Source organism: Bombus bifarius, unplaced genomic scaffold (assembly GCF_011952205.1).
Source record: "Bombus bifarius isolate JDL3187 unplaced genomic scaffold, Bbif_JDL3187 scf7180000008208, whole genome shotgun sequence".
NCBI classification, from domain to species: domain Eukaryota; kingdom Metazoa; phylum Arthropoda; class Insecta; order Hymenoptera; family Apidae; genus Bombus; species Bombus bifarius.
In genome coordinates, this window is record NW_022884511.1 from 1,262,434 (window position 1) to 1,275,682 (window position 13,249).

General features: G+C 38.0%; 1 protein-coding gene across 1 annotated transcript in view; it reads left to right on the plus strand.

The window, feature by feature from the left end:
* The window catches only part of LOC117210626 (GTPase-activating protein skywalker), a 45,049-nt gene that overhangs the window by 18,453 nt on the left and 13,347 nt on the right, over positions 1-13,249 (plus strand). The gene's annotated exons all lie outside the window — the stretch shown is intronic.

Consider the following 13,249-nt stretch of genomic DNA (forward strand, 5'->3'; position numbering starts at 1 on the left):
CGCGGCTATCGATTAAAAATCCAATAGACCGTGTGCGATTCTAGCAGATTACACGCCAAAAACCAAATACAAGATAAACAGCTGACCGACCGGTTATCGCGGGATCAGCCGACCAATGGCCTGTGTAATCGATCATCGACACCGAAAACCGGAATATATAACCGAGACTCGCGTATATGAAACATTTAGGTCAGTGTCACTTTGCTTTGACAAATCAATGAGATTGATTAGGTATGTATATAGAACATAAAATTTCACACTGAAATTTAGAACACGTTGAAAATGTGAATTTTTTTTTTTGTTTTTTTTCTTACAGTATCGGTGGAAAATATATTGATTTAGCCTTTTTAGCAAATATGTTCATATATACGGTGATTATAATGTTAGATCAATGTCATAATGATACAAAAGAATATACTAAATAATAATAATTAGAATATATTAAATAACGAAATAATAATGATGATAATTGTTACGTCGCGTAACACTCTACCTAGCCGAGGCCACACGCCGCGGGCAATATGGCAACCAGATGTCTTCGGATACTCGCAGCGTATCCTCCATAGTTTCAAGTACCTTCCATAAATTTCATAGATTTCCTAGAACAGGCCCTTCAAACTAAACAAACATCTGTTTCCGAAGAATTTCCAAAGACTATTGTCTACCACGGCTTAACTAGGGAAAGTTAGTTTTTCTCACGTACGCTGCAACCTTCCTCCCACTAACCACTTTCTCTCGAGGGCGGTTAAGACCCTTCGTTTAACCAATAAACAACGAAGCCTATTTCCCTCACTCTCTTAACTAACATCGGCACCAACAAATCCGATGGTCCCGTGCGCTAGACACACCCATCCTTAGCTTTCCTCCGAGACAGCATCGTCTCCCAAGACAGTACTGATTTTACATCCTTCGAACGGTCAACATCCTTCGAGCGGGTATACACACCCGCAGATCAGTCACTCACTCATCTCGTACATACGCACCAGCGTAACTACCTTCGTTATAAGTTGTTGGAATAAACGGTGAAATATAACTTACTACTGTGTCATATTCATTTAACCACCTCTGTTATCTTAACCGAAACAGGGGAACGACTACTTCGCGGCGTCGATTCACCGAATCGTAGCGAGAATTTACGCCTCTCGCTGACGCGTTTTCCTCGCGACCGCGTCTCTCCGCGAACGGTCGTAACATAATATTGAAAGTGAAATAGTAATCGAAAGATGTATATATTAATAAGAAGAAAGTACGTAAACTTTTTCGCTCTTTATCGAGGTCTTGATGCTTCCTATCTTACATTCTAGTTCTATTGAAAAGAGTAATACAAAATTTTTATCAACTGCAACTGGCATGTGGAAAGCGTGAAAATAACTACAATATTTATAACAGACGGATACATCTCATTAAAATAGCGCGATGTCGCGTGAGGCAGGGGAAGAAATACTTGGGAATAACGTGCGCACCTGGTGTCATGTGATTTGGATTGATGCCATCGTGAACGAGTCTTCTAATACGTGCCTAGCGCATTAAAGGGAAAGATTTCGAGCTCCAGTTTTCGTGGCGTCGATAAACTCGATCCAATTATCCACTACTTTGTTCCTGGATTTTTCATTTATCACCGTAACTCGATAAATCATTATGTACGCTATCGCTCATAGTGGTGTATATTTCTTCGTTTCTTTGTTTCTTTCCTGTTGATTCGCGTTCGATTCAAGTCCGCTAATCGATATCTTTCTCTGAGAGGAAATTCATCACTGCGATATGTATACAGCACAGTGATTCATACGAAGTAACCAATGTGATTTGTCTTCGAACGTTGAAGACATCCATTTCTGTTTTTTAATACAAGATAACGGATAAATGTTGTTCTCTAAATAGAGATTAAACTTTATGGTGTAATCAGAATGATTTATGCGTTTTATCACGACAGCTTCGATCAATTTTATTTGCGATGCGTGGTTGAAGATGAAAAAATCTTTTCTCCCATTTCACCCATTTAAAGACCAGCCTTGCAGTTATGCATATCACTTGCAATATTTTCTTCTGCTTCGTTGTTTATTACGTCAACATATAAAGAATATGTCACACGTATATTTTAAAATATGTATGTAAAAAGATTTTGGATTAGCTTTGGGTTAGGGGGGGCGGGGTAGCATCTATTTTTGATAGATCTTCGGAAAGCTATGACGAAAAGTGCACGAGTAGCACGAATTATTCGTTAATCGAGCGCTAATGAAGTAATTACACGTTCCGTTCAACGAAGTGTTGTAGCCAACAACCGCAAAGATTCTAGAAAACTGACAATTAGAGGATCATTCCTTCACAACGACGCCTGCTAGATATTATCGGCTAAAATTATGAGACCTTATTATCTCACCTAATAATAACGTGTAATATAATAGATATAATGGAATTAACTTTCCGCTAATTAACCTGTGTTTTCTTTCAGTGATCGTGCATTGTTTGGTTGCAGAACTTCTATTATCGCTATTACTTTATGTAATAATTATATTCCTTGAATGCTATGTGAATGACGCTTTAAATATTCTATGATGTGCATATTATTACTATGATGTGCATATTATTCGTTACTATTTTTCGTATAACTTTCGTATTGTATATCAGATTAGTTCATTAGTTCTTGTGAATTTCGGTGTCTCTAGAATCTATTCTCGTGTGTTAAGATTACGTGGATTTATCACGAGCCGTGCTATAACTCTGAAACAGTAGCAGATAGAACAAATTCCAATAGGTAAAGTTAAATGGCCAATTCCCTTATCTATAACTGAAATCGTAAAACCAATTAATGCCAATTCCCATGTGTTCCAGTTTGCACAAAAAAGAATTAATCGCAATATCTGGTTAAACGTCTCGGCAAGGAGAGATCGTGCGTTTGGCGAGCGCATGAATTATGCAGCGAATCCCGAAGGGGAATAAGATGATAACTCTGGTGGATCGTTGGAATCAAGGTTACGATGATATTAACGAGACGCGTACGCATATTTGGCTCTCACTCATAGCGAAATTTCTCGCCAGACACGCTTAACCACCAGCAGTTTCTTCTGTGAACTGTTTACCATTATTGTGCAACCACGTATTTCGTTTATTTGTCATACCTATTAATCTCGCGATACTTTGTTTTCGTCCGAAAATAAATTCTTCGTTGAATCTCGCAAGACAATGCGTCTGATTGTTATTTCTTTCGCCAAAAGGATCTCTCAAAAACTGGATTTTCTCAAACTTCATTCTAGTTCTAAAGAAATTGTTTAACTTTGTTTAATTCATTTAAAGAAAGGAAAAAATGTTTTTTGAAAAGTATGACTCTAATCTCCCACTTCTTTTATCATTATCAGTCATTTAGTTATAAAATCGTAATAACGATCTTTTTTTAGCGAACAATGCAAGAAAAGCGTCGTATATATTGCGTCAATTCTACGTAATATCGAGAGACAAGATTTTTTCTTACTATCGTCGAATAAAATTATCATTGTAATTACAAAGCGTACGAACTTTGGAACAATGGGGTAGAAACGGAAGAGAATTGACGAAAAACTCGATGGCAACTGGCGTTCCTCAGGTTGATGATTGACTCGACCTTCACCTGGCTATAAAACCGGTTATCATTAACTTTCCGTAGTAGTTCCTCATTGCTTCGCGCTTAACGTCGTTTAAGGAACGTTCTTTTACAATGATAATGCTAAGTGCGTTAAATGAACGCTGCACTTAAGCAGTTTGGCTTTAAATCAGATGGAGATTCCAAGGAATTACACTGTTATTTTCAAGAAATTTTTAAATTACGTCTTTCAATTCCAATCATATGTATTATTTATTGACTCCAATTTCGGCCTTTTGTCTACTTAGTGAATATTTCAAACATTCTTAAGACCTGATGAAATCTTTTCATGGAAATGATTTCAGAAAGATTATTAGGAATGTTCATTTTCCATAAAATACGTTACGTCTTTCAAATATTGGAAACTTTAATGTTTCCAGATGTATATTTAGTTTTATAAACACCAATTAATTAATCTTTCTGAAACGTGCATTGAAAATACGACACGTTATAAATAATGACGATTAAAAGAGAAAAGTCAATTTTGTACGAGTGATAAAATTTTGACACTTCGTGCATTTTTTACGCATGTAAATAAGTATAACAAATAATACTATAATGAATTTGACATTAACACTTATCTAGAAACCAGTCGGTAGATTTAAAGATTATTCCTTCTAACTGTTCCAGTGACTGATTATTGTGAGTTAAGTTCTTTCTTATCTACCTTGCTCGATAGACCATCATCCGAACGATTATCATACGTCTATTTATGACTCGATATAACTTTCTCGAAGAAATATGATTGGTTCGTCCAGAACCAAAGTAAACACTTGTATGCTTTTATGATACACACGTCAAATTACTTATCTTTTAAGAATTATTACTGATTCTTTTTTCTCTGTTAGCTATTGCATCAGCTATGGTGGATTATGTGATAATTAATTCTCTATGAATATTATGCTACTTTATGTTATTACTATTTAAGAAATAAAAATAATTTAGTATTTAAAAGGGTATAGATCTCCCAAGCCCTTACTCCGGGACCAGAGTCGAGAGCGGTTCTTCGGTGAAGACGTCAGTGACATGGAGACGGTACTGTGGGACGCATCGTGCGCGGAGAAGACCGGAGATGAACGCTGCCCATGCGACGGCTCCATCTCGGTTCAACAGGAGGGAGTCTACACTACTGTGGGAGGAGGCTACTGTCGTGCCGGACACCAAAGAGCGCGATGTACTCGGATTTAAGAAGAAGGAGCGTATCATCAGCCGGAGTACAAGCACGGGGGGCAGGAGTGAGCGGGTGTCGGTTCCTATGCTCGAGAAATTGAAGACAAAGGATATGATAACGCGCATCCTCCGGTCTCACACCACTCCGGAGGAGAGGTCTCGTGTTATTGATCCGTGCCAAGTGAAGGAGACTAGCGACACCCCGGCGGGGGCGGTTGCGAACGAGGTTCCTGAGGTGGACACAGTTCCCGAGGTTGTACTGTCCGAGATGGATAGCTTCGCGAGGGAGCTTATATTAGACGGAGACCCTTCCACGCTCGCGCATGCACATGTTTGTCCTTACTACCTGTTCTTCTCCGTGGCTGGCGAAGCGTGTGAGGATGTGGACACAACTCAGAACCGGTATGCGGAGTACCCCGGTACTTCCTTGTATGATATAATGAGCGGGCCCTCTTCCCGATCCAACAAAATGGGCTGGCTGGCAGCGGCTGCTGCGGCCCACAATAAAGAACAACATGCTCTAAATGGAAATATAAATACCGTCTTGTCCGCACAATTTAAGGCGGCAGACCAGTACGCAGCGTTTCGAGCGGCGCTTTGGGACAAGAAGTGCATATACACCGACTCACCAACGATGCCGACCTGATTAAATAAGCCTGTGACACCTCCTTGCGGTGTTACTTTGACGGTGTCGTCAGTGACATTGCCCTTAGACCTACAGATTCCGACGACACAGTCGCTTGAGAGATTAAGGCCGCCCAGTCGATACCTGAGGCGGCCATAGGAACGGATAAGAGTCGGAGGAAGGTGGATAAAGCCGAAACCGCCAGAAACGTTATACGTGCGGTGGTGGATCTCGATGAATCCACCCCGCTGGTGGTACCGATCCCCGAGGGCAATAGGGGCCCGGCCCTAGAGATGTGCGCTCGGATTTCACGGCAACTGAAGTAGGTGGAGGTTGGGCGGTACTTATTCAAATACGCGAGTGGGAGTGTGGAGTTCATCACATCCGGCAAGGCGCCGTTGCTTTACGGCCAAATCATTGACTGCCCCTACCTGACGGAGGCCCTTTTTCGGTATGTGCCTCGCTCGGAGATGGGAGATATACGGGACTTAACCTTGAAGGTTGCCCTTATGGATATGCTACGGGAGTCCAGCGGGGTGGAGTGGGTCTGGGCAAGGATGAACGTGCCGCAGCGTGACATCATCGACATGTCGAGTTTGGGCCACTGGCACTACGACGCAATCTTTGTTAACTGTGAGGCTATCGAGTACGCGGTACGAAACGAGGGAAGGTTGCCCGTTGGGACGGAAGGGGACTACTGGAGCATTATGGAGGGGACGACCACCATTATCGGTCTGCCGTCAAACACGGAACCATACAATATGGGCCGGACTGCGTTGATATTGGCGCCTCTCACCTACCCTTCGGCATGGGTGCTGCAATACTTCAACATGGCGCGGTTGGAAAGGGATGCGTCTATGGATGAGGTCTTCTGTCATACGGCAGGCTTGGTCGACATTCATTCGAGGATAAGACATCTGATATTCGTCATCTCGACGAAAACCGAGACAAGTGTCTCTGTCTGTGCTTCCCGATTGGTACGGTTGACCACCACTTGGAGTTGCCTGCTAACCGGCGTCCCCAGGAATGGAACTTGGATGAGCAGATCTCAGTGATGCTGAGGGAGGCGTTGAACTGCAGAAATTCCCTCCGTCGGGAATTCGAGGAATTTATTCAGCCCATGGTGCCGGGCGGGATCAACTGGCTCGAGGTAGACTCCCTGATTAACGTGCTTACAAGGACGAAGGCGCCCCCCGAGAAGTTGACGAGGATGGGGCTGCGCCCTGCTCAGCACATAAGGGATGAATCATACTCGGATTATCGGGTATACTCGCAAGAGCGTGCGCGTCAGTTGCCGATTCTAATGCATGGAGCAACTGGACGGAGCTTTGTATTACGACGAGACTGGCATACTACTCTTTGTACAATACGGAGAACGCGCGAAACGCGATGTGATATGGAGCTGGGGAATTAAGTTGTGCGTGAAGGACTATTCCAAGAGCCAGTTCAGGACCCACGTTATCGGGTACGATGTATACGCGGCGATCAACAGTGGGTTGCGGGGACCCTACACGGTGTTACTGACCGGTAGGGGCAGCAAGCGACCAGACAGTACTATTAGTATTTAACACTAAACCTACCGGCGCGGTCAAATTGACCGCTCTCGCGACTTCTACACAAATTTAACCATATTTAAACTTTATGATATCGCTTCATAATTTCCGACTTTTCCTAAAACATGCGTAGAGTATATTTTACGGTAATTAATTTTTGTTTGCTCTTTTATTTTCTGAGAAAAATTTGCACTCTGCCTTGCCTACCGTGAGCGATCATTTTGACCGCCCGACAAAATATGTTAGTTATTCTTAAAATAAATGCAATCAGTACAAAGAAAAGGTTATTTCAAGGTCAGATGAGAAATAAAATCAGTAATAACAAATAATAACAGCTGTTACACCCGCTGTTATACAAGATAGCCACAAGCAGTTAAGACATATCAACTCAGGTCCATAATAATCCTAAGGAACCGCCACAAAATTTAGCATTTTTTACAGTCTGTTGTTACAAACATTTTAAAAATCGAGAAGTTTCTTATTGTTATTGCTCATTGCTATAAAACACAGGAAAAGTTTCCCAACTCCACCCTCGAGTAACCGTTGGTGGAGAACGGTCAATACTGATCAATATTTTCGTATAAATATCGCCATCACAGATCATATTTCTACTTGCTATTGTCTTTTCGACTAGAATACATCTCGGTTTCTAAGTCGACTAGTCGACATCTGAATTTGTTATCTCCAAAACGCAGACAGAAAGCATCTCAGAGTGTTTTGTGTAAAGTTGTTATAAAAGGAAAAATAAAGTATATCAAATTTGACAATAACTTTTGTACTCCGTACATGGTATTATTCTGTGATAAATATTTACCCTAGAAATGTCAAGATTTTAAAAAAAAAAATTATAAAAAAAATGACGGACATAGAAGAAGACTGTTCAGTGTTATCGTTGACAGCAGAGAGTGAAGCTGGGCCCGATGGAACAGTTTGGAAAGAAATAGATGCAAGTCCCAAACCTGGCAGGATATCAGTTCATAATATCTTTAGGGATATGCTAAACGGCATATAATGAAAGGACAAGTAAAGACGGCATTTTATCTTATCATTGATCACCGTATAAGGGATTATATAATAAAATGTGCGGAAGAAGAAGTATTTAGAGTATTGGGGACTAACAAGGAGCAACAAAGCTAGATGCATTTATTGATCTGCTATATGCCCGCGGTGTATATCAGGCAAAAAATTTAGATATCTCATATTTGTGGAATAAAATTTGCAGACCTGCATTTTTTTCAAAAACAATGAGCAGGAATGACTTTGCTGAAATTATGAGGTTTATACGATTTGATAAGAAGAGTGAAAGAAGCCAACGTTTACGAACCAATAAATTTGCAATGGTATCTACAGTATGGGGCCAATTTACAGAGAAGTCACAAAATTGTTATAAACTTAGTGCATACATTACTTTTACATAAAGAATTATATAAAGAATACTACAAAAAACTTGTCAAGTAAAAAATTGTAAAGGTTACAAAATTACGAAAATTTGTTTAAGATGCGGGAAATATTTATGCGGCAAATGTACATTTGATAATAAGACAATTTGTAAAAAATGCAACAAAGTTGAATAAGATATATCTCTATATAAATAAAAGTGTAATTCTATTTAAGTCTATAATTGAAATTAAACAAAAGTAAATTTGAACGAAATTTTATGAAGGTTCATCATTTTATATACATTTAGCATACATAAATTAACCATTATCTAAGTTAAATCATAAAAACTATTACTTCTTTAATCACCGGTCATTTTGACCGCACACGGTAGGAACAGGTATACACGAAGTGTCAGTAGCTTTAGTGTTAAAAGGGTATTCTTAAGCAAAGTCATAATCTGGAACCTTCTGAGATAAAATAGTTCTAATAGTAAAAGTAAACATGTATTGTTATAATATCATTTAGTTATTTAAGAAAACTCATGCTGTGTATACATACAGAACCATTTATTTGCTTGAGAAACTAATAATAGCGGCATTTCTTAGAAAAATAAACTCAAATTACACAATAATGTTTTTGTTTATGTAGAGTTTAGTAAATAGGGAACATATTCATTATATTACATATGAATAAACACAAAATTGATGCATAAAATTAGATGACATTGAAATTATTTTTATTGGTCAATGTTTAAAATCTGAAGTTAGGTAAGAATACTAATCTATAAGTAAGATAACTCAATCTTAAAGATACGATCTTTTTTTCAACATACGTGCGCTCCTTGGATTTTTAAAATCAAATATAAGATCGTATATGTAAGAGATTGTTCCATACCTTTCTTTATTTATCGAGTAAAATCCATAACGCGAAATATTTGAATAATTATAATTTATACGCTTAACTTATTACCAAGATCAATATCTTTTCGAGGTTTTCTTTTTTTTTTAATTGAAACAAAAATGAAAGAATCCTCCACTTGGTCCATCTACATCCTAACAATTTCATTAAAAAAACAAAGAATTCATGGGAATGCCTGCGTTATCTTTTAATCTACAAGCCTTCTCTTTATCTCTGACCTACATACATATACTAGGTGTTCGAAAACGATTATACCAAGCTTTCAGATCAGATATTACTTATTGTTACAACAAATTATAAATTAAACAATCCCAGAAATTTGTACTATTTTTCAACTACAATTCTCTATTCGCTCTTTAAACTTTTACATCGACCTACTTCTAATTCCAGACAAATACTCATAAACGAAAATGCTTTACAAATTGAAAAATATTCATTGTATACCAATTATATGTTTCAATGAACGCTATATGTTTTTAAAATTTAATATACACTTCTTCCTTCTTTCTGTATATTCAGTGTTTAGAGGAGAAAAAAAATGTGTGACGATTCATTGCTTTATCATACGCGTTTCATTGTTACTGTCATTCGCGTATTAGTCATTTGACAACAGAAATACACGAGAATCCGTGCAGAGAAACCCAATAGAGATGTGTCATTGAGCCTGATCGAGCAACAACAGGCTGCATAGTCTAATTCTCTAAGTAAGTACTCGGAATAGCGTCGGCAATTGTCCCGTGTAATAATTGTTGCACTTGGCGGCGATCACGCTGGAATCGAAAGCGAGATTCCACCCGGAAGACACACGTTGAATTACCATGCGAACACCGTGTATCATGAGTTAATGGAATTATGCAAATTTGTCAGTTATCACGGCCTATAGGCCCGATCTTGTTTGCTTAGCGTATTCAACAATGCAACGTTGGCGCGTTCGCGTGTTTGCCCTCGTCTTCGATGAGATATATTTATACTATCAAGTGGTTCGAGCGCTTCAGACTTGTAATAATATTTATCTGGTGCGGCAACCGCGAGTCCCCAGCCTTTGCTCTTGCGTGTGTTCATCCCGTCGAACGGAATCCAATCGTCGAATTCATTGTAAAATTTTATGTAAACCACTCCGGGCTTCTCATTACTAGGCCAATTTTCTTCACGTACCGAATTGTCGTACGCTGATATTAAAATAGATAGAACCAGACGGTTTCATACGGCACACTTCGCTGCGTCGCGTCTCGTTATTATTAATCGACCAGCGTCAAATGGTCATTCTTTTTTTTAGAAGATATACGCTGCTCAGCTCAGGCGTAATGATTTCATCTTTTTTTTTCTAAGAATCTTTATCCATGCTGATAAAAATATAAATTTTCATAAACATTCGCGGCCCAGTAATTAATGATTCTATCAATCTGGATTATGATTGCTTGACAGGAACTGTAACGAGTAATTTTGAAACGTTGGTCAAATAAAAAAATTTCGGTTTGTTTGAACGTTTGGATGTTCATTTACCGCCAATAATTTGTTTACCGAGGTTAATTCCATGTGCAGTAGGCAAAGGGTTAAATATATCTTGATAAGGGAATTCCGTTTGATGCACAGCCTCCAGGCTTCAGCGAGCATCGTCGTAAAAGGCTTTATCTCGCGAGTAGTCCTCCGCGGATTGTGCGCGGTAATGTTCCCTAGTTGCACATGGTTGATAAGCATTAAACGTGTTTGTGGCTGCAAGATAACTCGCGCATTTTATTAATATCCATTAAGTACACCGACAGATTATCGCCGCTCACGGTTTTGCATCTGGCTGCTTTGCTTATTATTAGAGACAGCTTTAACGAGGCTAATTATAGGCGATATTATATATCCATTGTCTCCTGCTGGCTGACTCCTTTAGAAACACGTTGTCGAGGTCATTGTCTGATCGACACTCTTCGTCCCGCGCGAATCGGACTTTACCACCATGCTTTTCAACTAGTACCATTCGATTCTTGTTCTACAAGTATCGATCATTCTCATACTGCATGATAGTATCACCGTCGTTAACTTGAAAGTTTGACAAGATTTGAAAGTGAATACCACATACAAGAGATTTTTTCTGATGTCCTACTTTAAACATTTAGGGTATCCCATTAGTTATAGCGAGAGGCCAATAATTTATATAATTTGTAATTACAATTTATTTGTATAATATTATAAATTCCTACCTTTTAAATTTTTCGAGGAGGAAGTTACAGAGAAATTAATTCGTTCTCTGTAAAACAAACTCCCCTCGCTCTGTCATATGAATGGAGAAATAAAAAAACTCTGATGGAGCAAGCGATTGTTGTCATGATCTAGAAATATGAGAAGGGACGCTTGGTCGCGAGTCTTGTTTATGCTGGCATCTTTACAGGAGACAATTGATTTCAGTTGCAAAGTAACCAGCAAATCGACGTCAACGAAATATATATTACACACGGCAAACGCGGAAGATGCGTTGACTTAGATAATTCTTCCCCACCTTATTTTTTCTTCGCTCCTCTTCTTGCTCGAACGAGAGCTAGAGCGATTAAGCGCATCGCGGCCCAAGCGATGATACGTTTAACTACAGTCACGGTTATTATGGGAATGTTTACGGAAGATTCTTGGAAACGTATGTCGTCGTACGGTCTTGAACTCTCTTACTCTAGTCGAGAAATGGCTTTCGAAAATGGACATATATAATTGGGAAAAGAATCAATTTACAAGATTACAAAATCGTCAGTATAATTGGAAATTGTAACATACGTAATTCTATAACAGCATGTATAGTTGTCACGATAAATGTTATTTGACCGTTTGTGTGTTACCTCAGGCTCAAATAAAAAAATTGATTTTTCGTTTTTTGATGTGTTTATTGAATATTTATATTGTAAATATCTACTGTGAAAAATTATAGGAGGTAAGATACTACTACCTTCACGAGATAGTCGAACACTGTTCAATCGAATGTTCGATAATCTGTACAGTGCCATCTAGCAAAGGGAAACAAACATTCTATGTTTACGTCAACTTACGTGCTCGTATATCGCTGGCTTATCGTTCTGAATTCGTCGGTATAGTAGTGTGTGCAACACTAACACGAAGAACGAAATGCGAAATAGCAAATTAATTTGAATATGGCGGAATTATGATTGAGACATTGATTAAACTGGGAAATTGTGCAATAAATAATTTGTAATTTTGAAAATAGGTAAATAATTTGCTGTACAATATCAATTTATAGTAATTTTAGCAATAATTTTTACTTCAATTAATATGAATAATCAAAGTTTTACTTTATTCAGGCGTATGTATGTAATTAAATAAATTACTAAGAAACGTACACAAGAATTAATTCTACAACACAACTGATTATCCAAATAGACATTGGACATACTAAAACTTTCCCATCTTCGATAACGAACAAATTTAAAAATAGATAGCAAAACATTATATTTTTATATATTGCGTCTAACGTATTTGGCTGCTTCTCGAAGTAAATAGAATTATATTCATTGGAAACTTAATCAACAAATAAAATTAAATAGTAGTACATGTCACTTTTATTATGAATATTTACTTATTCGTTATATATTTAAATTATTAATCACTACAAGTGTATTTCCATACTGATCCTAAGCCTCTTTGAACGTTCAAAGTAATTGTATTAAAAAGACTATTTAATATTTAATAATGTTATTTATAGACAATTCTTATTTATATGTATATTTCCCACTTGCTTTTCAGCATTACGCCAATTAATAAAGATAAATATAGGTTGTGCTCAAGCCAATGATGTTTAACGATTACATACTTTTAAACTAAGGAAACACTTAAAAAGATCGAATGAAAGCAAAGCGAGATCGAAATATAAAAATTTCGAAGGGCAATTCGACTTAGCAGCGTGGAATCACATCTTATTTTTTCCTCAATCCTAAATTGAATTATAAAAGATATTTCATTCCATGTAATATATCTGTACATTGTACTCTATAAGACATG